At 48.7% G+C, this 17557-nt stretch overlaps 1 protein-coding gene and 1 pseudogene across 1 annotated transcript in view; one reads left to right on the top strand and one right to left on the bottom strand.

Annotated features, from left to right (window-relative positions):
- The window catches only part of HCN1 (hyperpolarization activated cyclic nucleotide gated potassium channel 1), a 478812-nt gene that overhangs the window by 123672 nt on the left and 337583 nt on the right, over positions 1-17557 (bottom strand). The gene's annotated exons all lie outside the window — the stretch shown is intronic.
- LOC148527182 (uncharacterized) lies at positions 1750-5188 on the top strand (annotated as a pseudogene).

Genomic DNA, 17557 nt, shown 5'->3' with positions numbered 1-17557 from the left:
GTTACCCTCCTCCCTACACACCCACTTACCGGCATGTTTAGAAGAGATGAGAACTGATTAAGTTTAAATCTATATAAGAGTCCTTAGTTTTTTGTAATTGGTTGGAATTTGTCAGTAGTTGCTAGGTAGAGTAGTTTGGGGGGTTATCATGGTTGGTTGGTCGCTGACCATGTGGGAGCTCGTGGGAGTGGCTTGGTGGACTTTATAGGACTGGGGTACGCCCAGCAACTTCCTTTTCTGGACGGTGTTTGTCCTGGGTGCCATCCTCAGGAACTGTATCTGGTGACATTTATCTTGTATCTCCCTGTCGTTTATATCTCCCTGTCTGTTCTATTTTCCCTGCCCCTTGTATTCTCCTGTTTTTTTGTGCCCCTCCTGTCTGTTTGCTTCCCCTCTGGTTATTTCATTTTTCTTATTTTCACTCTTGTTCCATTTATCACTTTCCCTTTCCCTTTCACCTCTGCCCACCCCCCCCTTTTTCACGCCCCGCCCAAAACGTTCAGTACCCCCCCCCGCCGATTTATGGATTCTCCAGCCCCCCCACCTCCTCCTGCACGGCGCCGCCTGAGTTTGCCGTCCATTTTGTCCCCGTCAGAAGTCTCAGATGCTGCCTGGGGACTGGCCACGCCCCCTGCCGCCGACTACATGCTCCCTCCTGCTGGGCCTTTTTCCTCCCCGGGCGAGCGGTCCCCGTCTCCTGCGGGGTCACCGCTCGCTCCGGCAACCTCCCTCCAACTGCTCGCGGGCGCGCGGTCACCTCCGGCGCCCGTGCGCAGCTACAGCCAGGCCCTTCCTTTCTCCGCTCCTGGCCTCCTGATGCCCCCCGCTGCCGGGTGCCCCCCCGTGGCGCTGTATAAAGCTGCGGGGGGCCCGGCCTTCATTGCGCCCGCGTGCAGCTCCAGCCAGGCGCTTCCTCCCTCCGCTCCTGTCCTCATGATGTCCCCCGCTGCCGGGTGCCCCCCCGCGGCGCTGTATAAGGCTGCGGGGGGCCCGGTCCACCTTCCGGCCAGCACTGCAAGCCCCTTCACCCCCGCGACGCTGTACCAAGCTGCGGGGGGCCCAGTCCACCATGCGGCCAGCGCCGCCCCCCCTCCCCCCCGCGGCCACCATTTTGCCTCCGGGCCCCGCCCCATATCACCAGCCTTCGGCTCCTATTTTCATGGGGTCCAACTACCCTGGGGGCCCTGTTCCTTACCACCCTACAGTTCCTGCTGGGGTGGGTGCTGCCCCCCTCTCTATAACCCTGTTCCTCCCAGCCTCCTCTCCCAGCCTGTTTCCTCCCTCCCCCCCTTTCCTCTTCCAGCAGCCCATCCTTCTTTCCCTGTTTTTTCCTCTGCTCCTTCCCTCACTTCATGGTCCTCCCCAGTTTTTCCTTCAGTTTCCCAACCTTCGGTTTTTCCTACTTTTCCTGGCCAATTTTCCAATTACCCCCTTTTTCCTCCAGCGGGGGCCCCTTTTCCTTATTGGCACCCCTCTTTTGCCCAGCCTTATCCTTTCCCAAATTACCCTGTGCCCGTTAATTCTCCTTCCGCCCCATCTTGGCCGCAACAGTTTGTTCCCCCACAGGGTCCTGCCCCACGCCCACCAGCGCCTTCTCTCAGTGCGGTTTGCGCCGCCCCTCCCCCTTTAACTCCTTCTCCTCCTGTCCCGGTTTTTCACCCAGCGACAGTTCCGAGTACCCCCGCTGTGGTGTCCAGTGATTTACCATCCTCTATGTCTCACCGCAGTGTTTTGGCTAGTGCTCCAGCGATGGCTTCTGGTGGTGCTGGGATCTCGAGTGGTAGCGCCGTGGCCGGTCCTGATACAGGGGACGTGATCATTGCCCCTGATGTTGCGGTGCCGGAGGCTGTCGGTGACGGGATGTCGGGTCTGGCTGGTGGTGAGTCTGCTGTCCCTCATTTGCAGTTCGATACGGAATCTTCAGGGTCTAACGATAGTAGCTCCTCGTCTAGCTCTCCGCCGCGCCCGCGAAAATTAGCTAAACTTTTTGCGCAGCATTTGGTTAGGAAAGCGGCTAAGCGTCAGTCAGCTCCGGCTGCTGTTGTAGCGCCTGTTGAAGATGCGGGTATGGTTCACTGTGCCAATACGGCAGTGGACAGGGGTTTGCGTAAGCGAGTTAGGGACAAGATTCGCAAGGGTAAGTTTGTGGATGTTTTTTCTCTAACCGAAGACATGAAGAAAGCTTTAGATAAAGCCAAAAAACCTGGGGGTGGCAGGGAGGATTCTTGCCGTGGTTTTCATCATTGGCTTAGCGGTATACTGGTTTTTTCGGCCTGCTACCTTGAAACGCGCCCAACGGAGCACCGTAATGTAATAAAGTATATTCATTTGGTGCATGATATTTTTATCAAATCCAAGGGCTTTGTTTGGAGAGATTACGACGAACAGTTTCGTAGGAAGCAGGACGGTCAGCTGGTTATGCCTCTGGGCCGTAAGGATGTGGAGGTCTGGTTAGCTGTTACCCAGGAAACTAGGGCGCCTGCGGAAGGGGCACAGGGTAGGAAGGCTTCTCTCCCTTTGCGTGCTGGAGCGAACATGCTCTGTAAAGGGAAGTGTTTCGCCTATAATGACTCTCGGTGTTCCCGGGGGTCAGGGTGTCGTTTTCGTCACTCCTGCCGCATCTGTAACGGTAGTCACCCCGCTAAAGACTGTAAGTCAGGAACAAAGGGCGGTTCAGGGGGCAGGTCTGACGCTACCAGAGTTGACAAGTAAGGCCTATTCTCCGGTGGTGCTAGACGAGTTAGCAAAATGGTTGGGCTGTTATCCTTTGCGGGACGAGTCCCAATTTTTGCTGGATGGTTTTCGTTTGGGTTTCCGATTACCCGTAGCTGGCGCTTTGCATGTAGTCTCCTCCCGGAACTTGCGGTCGGCCAGAGAGCTTCCCCATGTGGTACGACAGAAAGTCTTTGCTGAAGTGGCGTTGGGCCGTATGTCCGGGCCTTTTCCCTCCCCTCCTTTCCAGGACCTATGCATTTCTCCCCTTGGAGTCGTGCCCAAAAAGGTCCAGGGTAAATTCCGTTTGATACAGCATTTGTCGTACCCTCATGGGGGCTCTGTGAACGATGCAATCCCCCACTCGCTTTGCCAAGTGCAGTACCAGCTATTTGATGAGGCGCTCGCTACGATTAGGGGTTTTGGTCCTGGGGCGTTGATGGCAAAATTGGATGTGGAATCTGCTTTCCGCCTGCTTCCGTTGCACCCCGAGTCCATATGTTTTATGGGTTTTATGTTAGACGGTCAATTTTTTGTTGACAGGTGCCTCCCCATGGGCTGTGCTATCTCGTGTGCTTATTTTGAAAAGTTCAGTACCTTTTGCATTAGTGTATCCAGGCTGGCACTGGCCATGCCGGTATCGCACATTATTTGGACGACTTTTTGTTCGTCGGCCCGCATGATAGCACAGTTTGTGGGGATGTGTTGTTTTCTGCGCAGGCCCTTTTTCGGGTGCTCGGCGTTCCTGTGACCACAGACAAGACAGAGGGTCCGACTTCTTGCTTGTCTTACCTAGGTATCGAAGTGGACACAGTTGCTGGGTGCTGCCGTTTGCCGGACGATAAGGTGCAGCGATTGCTAGGTCAGATTCAATGTTGCTTAGATTCTTGGCGGGTTAAATTGCGCCATGTGCAGTCGGTTCTCGGTTCATTTCACTTTGCGTGTCGGATCATCCCGATGGGGAGGGTGTTTTGCCGTAAATTGGAGCGGGCCATTGCGGGGGTCTCCAACCCGCATTTTAGTGTTCGCCTTTCCAGGGAAATCCTAGATGACCTCCGGGTGTGGGCTTCATTTTTGTTGGATTTCAACTTCGAGTTAATTTGGCCATTGCAGCCGGTTGACAATGCTGAATTGCAGTTGTTCACCGATGCTGCAGGTTCAACTGGCTTCGGGGCATATTTTCAGGGGGAATGGTGCGCTGCTCCATGGCCGGCATCATGGATAGCTCGCGGATTGCAGTATAACCTGTTGTTATTGGAACTTTTTCCGATAATAGTGGCTGTGGATTTGTGGGCTGACAGTTTGTCTAACCAGAACATAATTTTTTGGTGTGACAACCTGGGCGTGGTGCACGCTATTAATAATCAGCATTCTTCTTCTCCTATGGCGCTGCGTCTGTTGAGGTTTTTAGTTTTGAGATGTTTGAAGGCGAATATTGTCTTTAGGGCGAGGCATGTACCGGGCATTGAAAACGGGATAGCGGATTCACTATCCCGCTTTCAATTTGATAGGTTTCGGGTGTTGGCCCCTGACGCTAATCCGATTGGGATGACGTGTCCGTCTTCTGTCTGGCAGATTGTCGAGCCGGACTAATTGGTCTGGCCCGGAAGTCCCTGGCTCCATCAACTTTGCGAGTTTACGAGGCGGCTTGGCGCGACTGGGAGGCTTATCAGGTTAGGCATCCTGCGGTGGGTTAAGTCTTTAGATCAGCGTTTAGTTGAATTTGTGTGGGACCATTATCAGAGGGGCCGATCTAAGGCGGCCATGGCTTCCGCCCTTGCAGGTATTGCTTTTTTCTCTCGCCTTCACGGCGGTCATGATCCCACAAAGTCCTTTGTGCTGTCTAAGGCCCTTAAGGGTTGGGCTAAAGAAAATCCCATGGTGGCTGATTCTCGCCGGCCGATTGACCTGGCCCTGCTGCAGCAGTTGATAGGGGTAGTTTTGTTGATTACATCTTCCGAATTTGAGTCTTTTTTGTTACGTTTAGCGTTTGCGCTTGCTTTTTTTTGGCGCGTTTCGGATTAGTGAGCTTGTGGCATCTAGTAAGAGGTCTGTTGATTCAGGGCTATTATTTAAGCATGTGGTAATCCAGGCGGGGGCTATCCTGTGCAAAATTCCACGTTCCAAAACTGATTAGTTAGGGCGTGGGCATTGGGTTACCATCAAGCCGCATGCTAATTCTGAGATTTGCCCTTTGCGCTTGGCTGGGATATATGCGGGTCTGCGCCCGTCGGTTGGCGCGCAATGGTTATTACATGCTGACTCCTCTCCTTTGACTAAGTTTCAATTTGCTGCTATGTTTAAGCGCTGTTTGGGTCAGCTGGGTTTAGATGTTGCGCATTACGGGACGCATTCTTTCCGTATTGGCGCGGCTATTTGTGCAGCAGCTAGCGGATTGCCTCCATCTGCCATTCAAGCGATTGGGAGATGGAGGTCATCCGCCTATAAATCATATGTTAGATGTGATAAGCTTTAAGTTGTGTTTTTCTCACCCAGAAACGTAGTTTACCCGCCAGTTTTTGAATGGCTAGCATTCAAAAATTGAGGGTGTGAAGGGATTTTTTAATTTTTCCTCCAAAAAAAAAAAGGGGCCGTTATTCAATTGGCTTATTATACACGGCTCATGGATCACTAGGACAAAAAGGAGGTTTTTGGGATTTTCTCCTTCGCCTGGGCATTTTTACTAACGTTCTCCTCCTAAGTTACCTCTATCCTCTTCATATAATGTTTCTTTACTGACGTTTTAGTTCTTTTTGCTCTTTTACAGCTATGTCCGTGTCTTCTGAGCACGTCTGGCTTGTGGGTCATTTGTTTATTTATTGGGCTGAAAGGCATGCGATGGCAAAAAGGGCATCCCTGTTGTTAGTGGGGCGTCAGGTTCGTTGGTTTGGAGTCAGGGGCATGCGGTGACCAGCTCTTTTAGAATTCTTGTTTCAGCAGGAGATGCGCTGTGGGCGCCCGGCATGGCTGGCGATTCACCTCGGAGGCAATGATGTGGGGCAGTCTAAGGGTATAGATCTGATCTTGCGGATGCAGGCTGATTTGTGCGCCCTTCGGTCCCGGTGGCCGGAGGTGCGCTTGGTATGGTCGGAAATTATCCCTCGCCATGTATGGAGGGGTTCAAGGGACCTGTTGGCTTTGGATAAGGCTTGCAGGAAGATTAACAAGGCTGTTTCTCGTTTTGTCTCCGGGTCAGGTGGTTTGGTGGTTCGGCACCCAAGTTTACGTTTAGAACAGGCTCCGTTTTTTCGCCCTGATGGGGTGCATTTATCAGATTTGGGGTTAGGTGTGTTTTTGGGTGATGTTTTTTCCTGTTTGGATGCGGTCTAGTGTTTTGGTTTGGGTGGCAGGCTGCGGTTCTTTGGAACCTGGCGGTGGCGGGAAGGTGCTACAATCCAGCGGCCACGTAAAGTGTAAGAGTATTCGTTCTGGAGCACATATCCTTTAAATGGTCGTAGTATGGCCTACCTCTGCGGGAGGACTTTGGGCGTCAGTCTCTGCGGACACGCTCTTACTATGCAATATCATAGGGGTTGTGAGTCTTCACAGCTTAGCTTACAATGACCACAGGGGGGGCGTTTCAGTCGCTCCCTAATATTGGTCACAATGGCCACAGGGGGGGCGTATCAGTCGTCCCCTAATATTGGCTAAGATCATATGGCTGGAGCTGGTTGTAGCATCCTTCTTTGCCTCCCAATAAAGTAAATTCAATAATTTAAGTATAATTCAGGGTCATACCTTTAATAAAGAAAGTTATGACCATTTAACCAAAGCAGTCTGTGTCCTGTCTTTATTTTAGTATAAGTTAGTGTAAGCTGTTATATATTGTGTTTAATTGCAATAAAGTTATGGACGCCTTAAAGTTATACCATCCACACTGGTAAAATATGCTATAAGTAGCATTATAACTGCGTCCAGATACCGACCCCAGCATTGTGTAGTCGACAAATTCACTGTAGACATAATGAGTGCCAACCTCACGTATCCAACCCCTGCTATTTACCTCCCTATTAAATGATCTTGCAGCGCTGCTCGCAGTGACTAGTGATCAGCTGTGTACAGATTACAGGACCAACCAAGCAACAGTAATTATTTATGTTTTGGGTTTATAGTCCTGGCACCTAAAGCTGTGGGAAATCACATGCCAACGTACGCCTGCCTCGGAGTCCGGCCGCATCTATGTGACCACACTGCCCCCAACCCTTGGCACGTGAGAGCACCCGTCATCACTGTTATCTGCATTTTGCAGCAGCCCTACACTTCGTGCAGGAGATCCGTCTGAAATTCGGGCGGATCTCTGCATACACTCAGCAGCAATTCTGTCTGTACACCCCATGCCTGGTTGCCACCTAGTTGCTGTTGAATGAGGAGCGTTCTGCAGTGCCTCTATCCATTTAATTATGCCGCTGGTCTCTAGGACCCACCGAGGCTCAGTCAGAGGGTCTGACCTCCAACGTGCTATGCTGTACATGCATACGCGTCTTTCTCTTCTGCTGCCATAGTGAACGGACATGCCTATGAGACTCTCTGCAACATTACTGCCATTAAGGCCCCCATAGTGTACCGCCACACCATAGCACTAGGAGCATAAGGCTGTGACGCAAGAAACATAGGCGCTGTCATCGCCTGGTGCACTACTACACTTATCATACCCTCATTTCTCCACACCTGCTGTGTAACCCAGCACGCAACACTAGCACTCCCTAAGCTAATGTTTATTCTAGCACCCTGCACCTGTCACAACCTGTGCAGTTTCTCTTTTCTACCTGGGGTGTCTCTCTCTGCTCTGGTGCTTCTAGCACACTCTTGTCTTTGTCTCAGCAGTTTGTTGCATCTGCTGAGTGTGCTAGAACCCGCAGGGCAGAGAGCGACACCCCAGGCAGGAAAGAGGAACTGCACGGGTTGTGATAGGTGCTGGGTGCTAGAATGAAAACTACTCTATGCCAGGGCAGAGGCGTATTAAGAGAAGAGGGTGCCCATGTGCGGTCTAGGTCCGGGGCCCCTACTCATACTCCACAGGCTGGTAGCGCACTGAGTGCAGCGCCGCAGCAATAGACTCTGGGCACTAGTCTATGTCCGTAGTCTGCTGTGCATGTGCAGGTCAACAGAAATTTTCCTTACTGTGCATATGCAAAACACTGGGAAAATGGCCGTGGCGGCTATTGACCAGGAGATTTTTACAGTACCCACGTCGGACTCCAGGAGAGGTAACTATGGAAAAGGGGTGCAGGGTGTGCGGTGTGGGTCCCCCTGGAGCCAGGGACCCGTGTGCTCCGCACAACCCTGCACCCATTATAGATATGCCCCTGGCCCAAGGTACTATCAAGCGTCACACTCTACTAAACTCTACCAACAGCTTATGGGCACAGAGTGCTGTCCCAGCCAACTCTGCTAATACTTGCCACCCCGGTACCACACAGCAGCACCTATTGAGCTATAAATGAAAAGCAGCAACTCCGAATCACTCACATACGCCCTATGCGTCCGCAGGCTATGACACGCGTGCACTACGCTATAGATCCCAAGCTCCGTCCGCACTGAGAATTCCGTGCAACTTTGAATCAGGCCCCAGGTTTCCAGGCAATGACCGGATATCTTTCAAAGGGCAAGTTGTACTCTGCATTGTTCAATATTAGAAATCACCTTGGAGATCAGTGACCTATTTAAAGTGTTGGTCTGGTGCCTTTTTATATCGTCATGGAACTCCTCAGGGGCTTGTGTCCGTATAATCTACATTACAGGACATATTATCCAATGTATTTTTCTTACATAACCCAGCAGCAGAAATAAATGCTGTCCGTGAAACGGCAGCGTGCAGGCTTGGCATGAGATGCCAACTCCTATTAGCTAACATCAGAATGGATCGATTCTCAAATGGAAGTTTCTTCTACTGATAAAGATCGACTTATGGGAATTTCGTAAGTGACTTATGATTCACTGGAGGAAGAGAGAAATCTCTTTAGTATTGTAATGGAATTAGAGATTTCCATGGCTGTTGGACAAATATGTAACTGAAGGATTAGGGAAATCATTTTTGTGGGGCGTAAGTCTGAGCCATGAGATAACGTACATATTGAGGATTAGAGAAGGAGAAAAAAAAAAAACTCAACTGAGCATCACTCACACAGGGATTTAGTTTTATCCCAGTAAATTAAAACTATTATCAGTTACGGAGGAATCTGCTTTTAATTTATGTGGAGCACACCAAGCCTTTAAGTTAGCACAGTATGCAAATTGTTAACTAAGATGATGTACTAAGTATAAAGCCACTGAGCAACCATGCCAAAACTAACTGTAATTCTGATGATTCATGTTTCTGGGTCATGGATATATAAAAATATACAGTAGAACAAGAAGCCATAAACTTTCAGAAGTTGCAACCGAGTTTGGCAATGCTATGGACTGGAAAAGGAGATATATAACACATACTTGGCAACTTTTTTCCAGTCCCCCCCCCCCCCCCTTCCCTCGGGAGATGCAAAAGGGAGAGTCCCAGAAGGGTGGTCTGAGGGGGCGTGGTTCCATAAATTGTGTCATTATAGCTCCGCCCCCTGTTGTATAAAACTGTACAGTGGAGGCGGGGCCAGGCTGATGTTAGTAACCATGAATTTTATCATTCTGCCCCCAGGCCGACCACTTAGTCTCTTGGGTGTCTAGGACAGATTCCCAGAAACTGGGGAGTCTCCAGGACATTCCAGGAAAGTAGGTGTGTATGACATCACAAAATAGTTTTTAAAAAATGTAAATATCATTTTACACTACATCCTGAAGTCAGAAAGGCCACTGACCAGGTTATTGAACAACTCTGGTAAGAATTCTAATACTCCCCATTATCACTATGGGGAAGAAAGTGAACACAAATTGTACTTTTTTTTTTTTAATGAAATAATCCATTTTGCTTGTCTGCAACGTTACAGCAATGTTCTAGACCGTGAGTAACAATGCAAGTGGGTTACAAGCACTAGTGAAACCCACTGATGCCAGTGGGTAGGAGACCTAACTATTATATATTATAGAACCTAATGGGATGTGACAGTCGAGACTGCAGTCATTTAAGACGTTGGGTCATTACTGCTCATGCCCCAGTGTATCTCTGCAAGACTAGCCTGAAAAGCCTGCAATCAGCCTCTGCTCTGGTAGGGAAGCCTCCCAGGATGGCAACACACTGCAGAAGGCAAAACAGAGCATGTTAGGTATTAACACTTCAGATATTTCATGTGCATTATTCAGCTCCATTAAGCACAACCACTAAGATATATTACTGTCTTTTAGTGACTATACTTGCTCTTTAACCACTTACCTGGCTAATATTTTTGACAAAACTGCTCAGAAATTGTCCGATTGTTTTTTAATGATTGAATTAGGTCAATCATTTTAAAACTTATCCAACACGATTTAAAATAAATAAAAAATTGCATATTTTATGGTATACTGTAGTGATGGCTATTGACTACTGTACCATCGATGGTCAATGGGGAAACCTTCAATAAAAATCATCAATTGTTTGAGACTGCAGCTACCGAAGGTTCCTTAACATTGGTTGGGCTGCCATCGATTGTGCAGCATCAGTGCACATTAGTGATGGACAAACCACTTGTTATCGGTCATCAATGTTTGGGAATCTGCACAGGCGCTAGATCCATTCTGCGCATGTGCAGAACGGGTCTGTGAGTACGCTTGCAAACTGGCAGCAGACTGGACTGTCAGTGATTTACAGTCTGCTGCAGTTTGGGGGCAGGGAGGGGGCGGCGACAGCTTCCATTACCTGAAATGGAGCCGTGTCTCCGCCGTTGGCGGGGCGGGAAGAGGCCAGGATCTCCGTCAGGTGACGGAGATTTCCTGACCTCTTCCTGTAAACTGCGGCTGCCTATGGGTCACCGCAGCCAGCCGACGGTAGGCAGATTAACTGATGCTGGGTTGAACAACGCAGCTTGGATAAGTAATGCACAGGAGGCGTGATGCCTCCTGCTACATTACCATATCTGCAAGGATTGCAATTGCAAAGCTGCCTGCGTGCATACATCATATATCTATAGCCTGCGTGCATATATCATATATCTATAGCCTACGTGCATACATCATATATCTATAGCCTGCGTGCATACATCATATATCTATAGCCTGCGTGCATACATCATATATCTATAGCCTGCGTGCATATATCATATATCTATAGCCTGCGTGCATACATCATATATCTATAGCCTACGTGCATACATCATATATCTATAGCCTGCGTGCATACATCATATATCCATAGCCTGCGTGCATACATCATATATCTATAGCCTACGTGCATACATCATATATCTATAGCCTACGCGCATACATCATATATCTATAGCCTGCGTGCATACATCATATATCCATAGCCTGCGTGCATACATCATATATCTATAGCCTGCGTGCATACATCATATATCTATAGCCTGCGTGCATATATCATATATCTATAGCCTACGTGCATACATCATATATCCATAGCCTGCGTGCATACATCATATATCCATAGCCTGCGTGCATACATCATATATCTATAGCCTACGTGCATACATCATATATCTATAGCCCACGTGCATACATCATATATCTATAGCCTGCGTGCATACATCATATATCCATAGCCTGCGTGCAGCTTTGCAATTCCGATCCTTACAGAATCAGACCCATAGACCGTTGGTCTGTGGCCATCCCTAGTATAAGGTATAGTGTACCATCCCTAAACGGAGGCCCCATATCGAGTCTTGATCGATACAGGACTGCCGCTGGGCTGTATCTAGCTAGGTGGTGGGGGTAGGGGTGCTAGAGGTGGACAGGGAGCTGTTACTTTTTTCCCCCGCTGGCTGCTCCATCTACAGCCGCCGGGTAGGAGTGCACTGGCACCGGGCTGCCTGATCACTGCTTCTAGCAGTGATCGGGACAGGGGGAGGAGCAATGGGTGTGGTCCCTCTGAGATTGGCGGCTGCTGGAAGTTACCTTCCAGCAAGCCACCCACTGGGCATTTTTTGACTGGTCGCATCAGATGCGACCATGTCAGGGACAGCCCAGCCTGGTGTGATCGCATCTAATGCGTCCATGCCAGGCAAGTGGTTAAGAGATGTGTTAAACCATACTTGCCTACTATTGAAAAAGCATTTCAGGGAGATTGTGAAAGCAACACCTATGAGCGCAGCAGTAAAGTGGACGTGTACTGCTACTATACATCTGAGATGTGTGCCATAAACAGACTTACATGAAAAACTATAAAGGAGCCCCAATAGTAAGATCTATTTGTTGATGAGAACACACTGATACTTTTCAGGGCTTGCTCATGTATTGTGTTTTACAAGGGGTTCCTTGTAAGTGGCCAAGAGAAACGTTACAGGAAAAGGCATGTAGCCATAGGGATCATTGTGCCTTACCGATGAAGGGAAATGGCAAAACCTATATCCTGCGACTATCTGGGAAAAGCAGATTTTGAAGCTGCACCTCTCAAAAGGACTCCTGTTAGCGAGGCCAAAGGTTAAGATGGGTGATATATCTATGAGAGGGCGCTATTCTAGAATAAAGATAGTCAAAAGTGAAACATTTCTACCAAGTATACCTTTATGGTTACAATCATATGTGAAATAATAATTTAAAAAGATTACTGACATAATATATGACACCCTTATAAAACCAAAATGGTATTTATTTTATAAAACACTTGCACTTGGTCAAGTTGATAAGTACAATTTACAATCAATGAATGATACATAAAGGAATCCCACATCTGAGCATGTACAGTTCACCCTTTTGTTGGAGTCAATATCCACAATTTCTCATATTCTCAGAGTAGATCCAGTGAATGTGATCTACCCTCCCAGAAGCCCCGGAGAACTCCCCTGAATTTGGGAGTTTATTAGAAATTCTGGGCGTTTGGGAAAGTATGATTGAAAATGGACCATTAACAATAGTGGTACCTGTTCACACGAAAAATATGTGGGCATAAATAACCGAACGCCTCCAAACAGCTGTGAATTTCAGTAGCTTTTTGCCTGAGTAACACTTACTGTACAGCTTTCTTTCTGTATATAGCAATGTGGAACAATACAACACAACAAGCTTACACTGTACATTCTAAAGAATTTACAGTACAATGTACAATTTCACACTGTCAACACTGATAATTTGTAGTAAAGCAGAACAAATAAATGACGTCCAGTGTTGAGGGCAAAAAAATGCAAGCAATACATCAGATACCACACAATACATACAGTATAGTATATGCACTATCGGAGGGTACTGTGGGCCTGATTCAGAGCCGGACGCTCTGACAGAGCGCTCACTCTGAATCAGGGCCGGCCTTCTGTTTTTTTAGAGCGGCCTCCTGACCGCTCGCATAGCTGTGGGTGACCACCCACAGCTATAGCGAGCAGCCAGGAAGATGGCAGCGATGGTCAAGACCATCGCGACCATCGGGCTTGCGACGAGACCATTGTGGTAGGGTCTCGTTGCCGCAAGCCCCAGAGAGCTTTCGGCTCTAACAGAGCCGAAAGCTCTCCCACTGACATCACTGGTGATGTCAGTGGGGCCGGCCCCAGACGGTGGGCGTTCCCATGGGAATGCCTCTGTCTGGGTAGCCACTCCCCCGGCCCGCCCACCAAAGGGGGCGTGCTGTCACTCAACATCGACAGCACGCCCCCTTTGGTACGAGACCCGGAGCGACGGTTTGCCCGTCGCTATCCGGGTCTCGCGTTTGCGCACAACGGAGCCGGCTCCGTCGTGCGCATGAACACGGGGCCACCATCAACCCGCTTGCGAGCGCACAGCGCTCGCGAGCGGGTCTGAATCAGGCCCAGTGTTCTGTTATGCATATAAAGCATTATATGATGTAAGATAATAAAGGGGTCCATTCATGTAGCAGTGAACAGCCCTGTTTCACAAAGCACTTCAGAAAACGGCTTTTCACTGCTTCCTTGTATTCACGAAGACGTATACTGTGTAGAAGTATAAGATTTCTCCAGCGGTGCCCCTGATTAGAGTTAGGATTACTTCTCCATACACTAGTATGGGGAGAGCAATTCATAGAGGGATGAAAGCGCTGCCATCTCAGGATGGTGTAACAAGGCTAGTTGGTGGAGAAAAGGACTGCCCCACCCTGTCCTATCTGGTAATGACTCCAAGTCCGCAGACAAGCTGAGTAGCCCAGGCATCTCTGATTGGCTGGTGTCAGTGAAGGGGGCATAGACTCTGTCCCCTTCACTGACACCAGCCAATCAGAGGTGCCTGTTCTACTTAGCTTGTATGCGGACTCTGAGTCATTACAGTCCGGGGGCGGGATGCAGTAAACAAAAAATGCGGTAAACTCCCCGTTTACCGCATTTTTCGTATGTATCATTCTGCTAGCCGCCATGCTGCGATGTGGAGGGTAACGCTAGACTTTCTCTCTCTCCATTTTAGCTCTCTCCAAGGTTTGATATATCTCCCTCCCAGGCAGGGATGCACACACACGGCTGCACAATAGCAATATAGCAGCAGCCTGCAGTCCCTGCACCGCAGACAGTAAGTGACTGACCTCTCCACATTTCTGTCATGATTCCATCTTATCAAGACATCTGCCCCCCTCCATGCTGCTAGCGGGCACCGGGGTCAGTCCTCCTCATTGCATATTTTGCTGCAGATAGAAGCTTCTCCTATTTCACCTTGTGTATGAGAGACTTCTGTGGAATCTCCCTCCTGCTGGATGCTGGAGTTCAGGAGGACTGACTGCATCCTCTACTCAGGTGATCAGCTGTTCCCCCACACGGCCCAATCTCTCTGCCCCACCACTCTGTCCTGTCAGTCCCTTTCCCAGCGTAAGTGCAGTCAGCACATACTTGCCTAGAACACAATATCTCTGTGTAACACACTTCTGCCCAGGATCATGGAGGGGCCTACACTTCGGACCACATCATTAAACAGGTACTGTATTTGTGAATTACTCCTTAGAACTACTATATATTGCAACACTGAATTCCACATTAATAGACCCCAAAGAGACACAAAAGTGAGAAACAGAGATGCTTTTGCATTAAACAGCTCATTGCACTTCTTTGATACGCCCTCTGGTGCCCATGATCATTATTGCAGTTGATTTCATAATAATGGATAGCCTCAGTTTGGGGATTAAGGGCATCATTCAGCTTGGATCGCAAGTCTGCAATCGCACGCACCCGAACGTTGCGAAAATATGCAAATTAATGCAATCGCAGCACTATACCAAGACCCCCACCAGCTTATAAAGCCGCCCACTTCCCATTACATACATCCGCAAGTCATCGGTAACATCGGACCATACGTAGAGTTATGGTTGAGATTGACATGACTCACAACCTGCGAAGCTTCCTGTCGCCATGTAGAGCTCTGGCTGCGTATGCTGTCGCTGGAGCTTAATTATGTATGCCCCCGTTCAAATCCACAGATACCCCTGCGTTCTTTCGACCACTGCGTATATGCTGCGTTCACATTTGCGATCGCATCGGACGGTTCGCACACACGCACTGCGGTGCATGCGCAGAATGCAAACATCGACCAGGTGCCTGCGAACGCAGACCTGCGATCCAAACTGAATGAGGCCCTAAGTGCACCTCATCCTGCCCTCCTTATTGCCGTAAGCCTAAAACAAATGTTCTCCATCTGTATGTATGAAGGTGTTTTTGTTATGCTAAACAGGTGTACAGCTATATGGTAACATTGCACTGGGCTGCTAGTTAGAGAGACTCTACATGCTGAACTACACTGGCCCTGATTCAGACCCAGTGGCTCTGACAGAGCGCTCGCTCTGAATCAGGGCGTTTTTTTTTTTTTTTTAGAACAGCCTCCTGGCCGCTCGCATAGCTGTGGGTGACCACCCACAGCTACAGCGAGCGGCCATGATGATGGTAACGATGGTCAAGGACCATCGCGACCACCGAGCTTGCAACGAGACCCTTGTGGTAGGGTCTCGTGGCCGCAAGCCCCAGAGAGATTTCGGTCCTAACAGAGCTGGAATCTCTCCACTGACATCACTTGTAATGTCAGTGGGGCCGCCCCCAAATGGTAGGCGTTCTCATGGGAACGCCTCCGTTTGGGCAGCCAGCCCACCGGCCCACCCACCAAAGGAGGTGAGCTGTCACTCAATATCGACAGCTCGCCCCCTTTGGTGCGAGACCCGGAGCGACGCATTGCCCGTCGCTAGCCGGCTCTCGCGCATGCGCACGACGGAGCCGGCTCCGTCGTGCGCATGCGCTGTGGGCCACCATCGACCCAGTTGTGAGAGCTCAGCGCTTGCAACCGGGTCAGAATCAGGCCCTCAGTACACAAACAAGGTCAAAACATTCTTTACAGCAATAAGAAATACTAATTACAGTGTTTAACATACTGTACAAACAGGTGCAAGTCTAAACACCTGGTGCCTGTATAGCATGACAATATAAGCTTACACACATAGGGCCGTATTCAATTAGTTTCGCACCGGCGATACTTTTTCGCCTGCCGGACTTTTTGCCAATTTCGCCTGTTTTGAATGCACTAACATTGGGGATCACTTTAGATGCCCCCAATTCGCCCTAATGAAGGTATTTGGGGTGCTTAAGTTGTGATAACTGGTGCCAATTAGCGGATTAACACAAGTGGTGAAGAATAGCATTAAGCAGTATTTTTTGGAGAAATTAACTACTCCCAGCAAATTTGGGGTACATGAAAATGGGTGCTAGCATATTTTTAACTTGCTAAAGTGAAGTTATAAATGATGTAAAAAAATCTACCTGCTGCAAGCACCTGCAATCAAAAAAACACCTGCCCCATACTTGGGGACCTCCCAGAAGTCTATTTCGCTAGGTTTTAAGTTTGTCCCCCAACTTTGAACTTTTTCACCCCCAAAATTAAAGTACTTTTTTGGGTTGTTCGAAAGTATATATATTTTTTTACACAGTTTATCTTTGGGGGACTGTCCCAAGTGTGCAGGGGGGATTGCCAAAGTTTGCACCCCTAAACCGCAATTCTGCACTTTTTTCCGCCCTCTATTCATAGGCGAAACTTTTCTGCCGATCACATTGCACTGACTTTTTGCGTACGACAAAAAGTCTTTGGAATTGAATATGGCAGAAACTTTCCGCCTGGCGAAATGACGTCATCCGCGATACGTTTTTCTGCGGATTCAGACTTTTCGTGTTTAATTGAATACGGGCCTAATGGGCCCCATCCACCTTCGATGGATTGCCGCGATCCCGCGATGCTGCAACCCGGCATCATGGGATCGCAGAAATCCAACATGTTGGATTTTGCCGATCGCGATCAAAAAATGATCGCGATCGTCAAATCACCAAAATTTAACATGGCAAGTGTCTGTGATCCGGCGACAGATCGCAGAACATCTATGGTGGGTAATCGGAAGTTTCCGATGGGCGATCGGAAATTTCTGATCGCATCCCTGCCTCGCGACGATCCATCGCAGATGTATGGCCACCTTAAGACAGAGTTTCCCAAACTCCACCATTACAGTCCAGGTTTTAAGGATATCCGTGATTCAGTCCAGATAGTTAAGTCAAATTGACTCAGGTACTAATTAAGTCACCTGTGCTCAAGCATGGATATGCTTAAACTCTGGAAGGTAATGGCAGAGTTTTGGAAACACTGCACTAAAGTAATGTATGACGTGTAGCTGCTTACAAACCATGGGCCATATTCAATTGCCGGCGAAAAGTCAGAATCCGCAAAAATGTATCACCGATTGCGACTTTTCGCCAGGCAGAAAAGTATCGCCGTATTCAATTGCAAACACTTTTCGCGTATGTAAAAACACAATACAATGTAATAGGCGAAAAAGATTTGCCTATGAATAGGTGTCGGAAAAAAGTCTATTTTG

Source organism: Taudactylus pleione, unplaced genomic scaffold, assembly GCF_031769625.1.
Source record: "Taudactylus pleione unplaced genomic scaffold, aTauple2 ptg000092l, whole genome shotgun sequence".
NCBI lineage: Eukaryota > Metazoa > Chordata > Amphibia > Anura > Myobatrachidae > Taudactylus > Taudactylus pleione.
The sequence above is the reverse complement of the archived record's forward strand: the minus strand, read 5'-3'. Positions and strand labels throughout refer to the sequence as shown.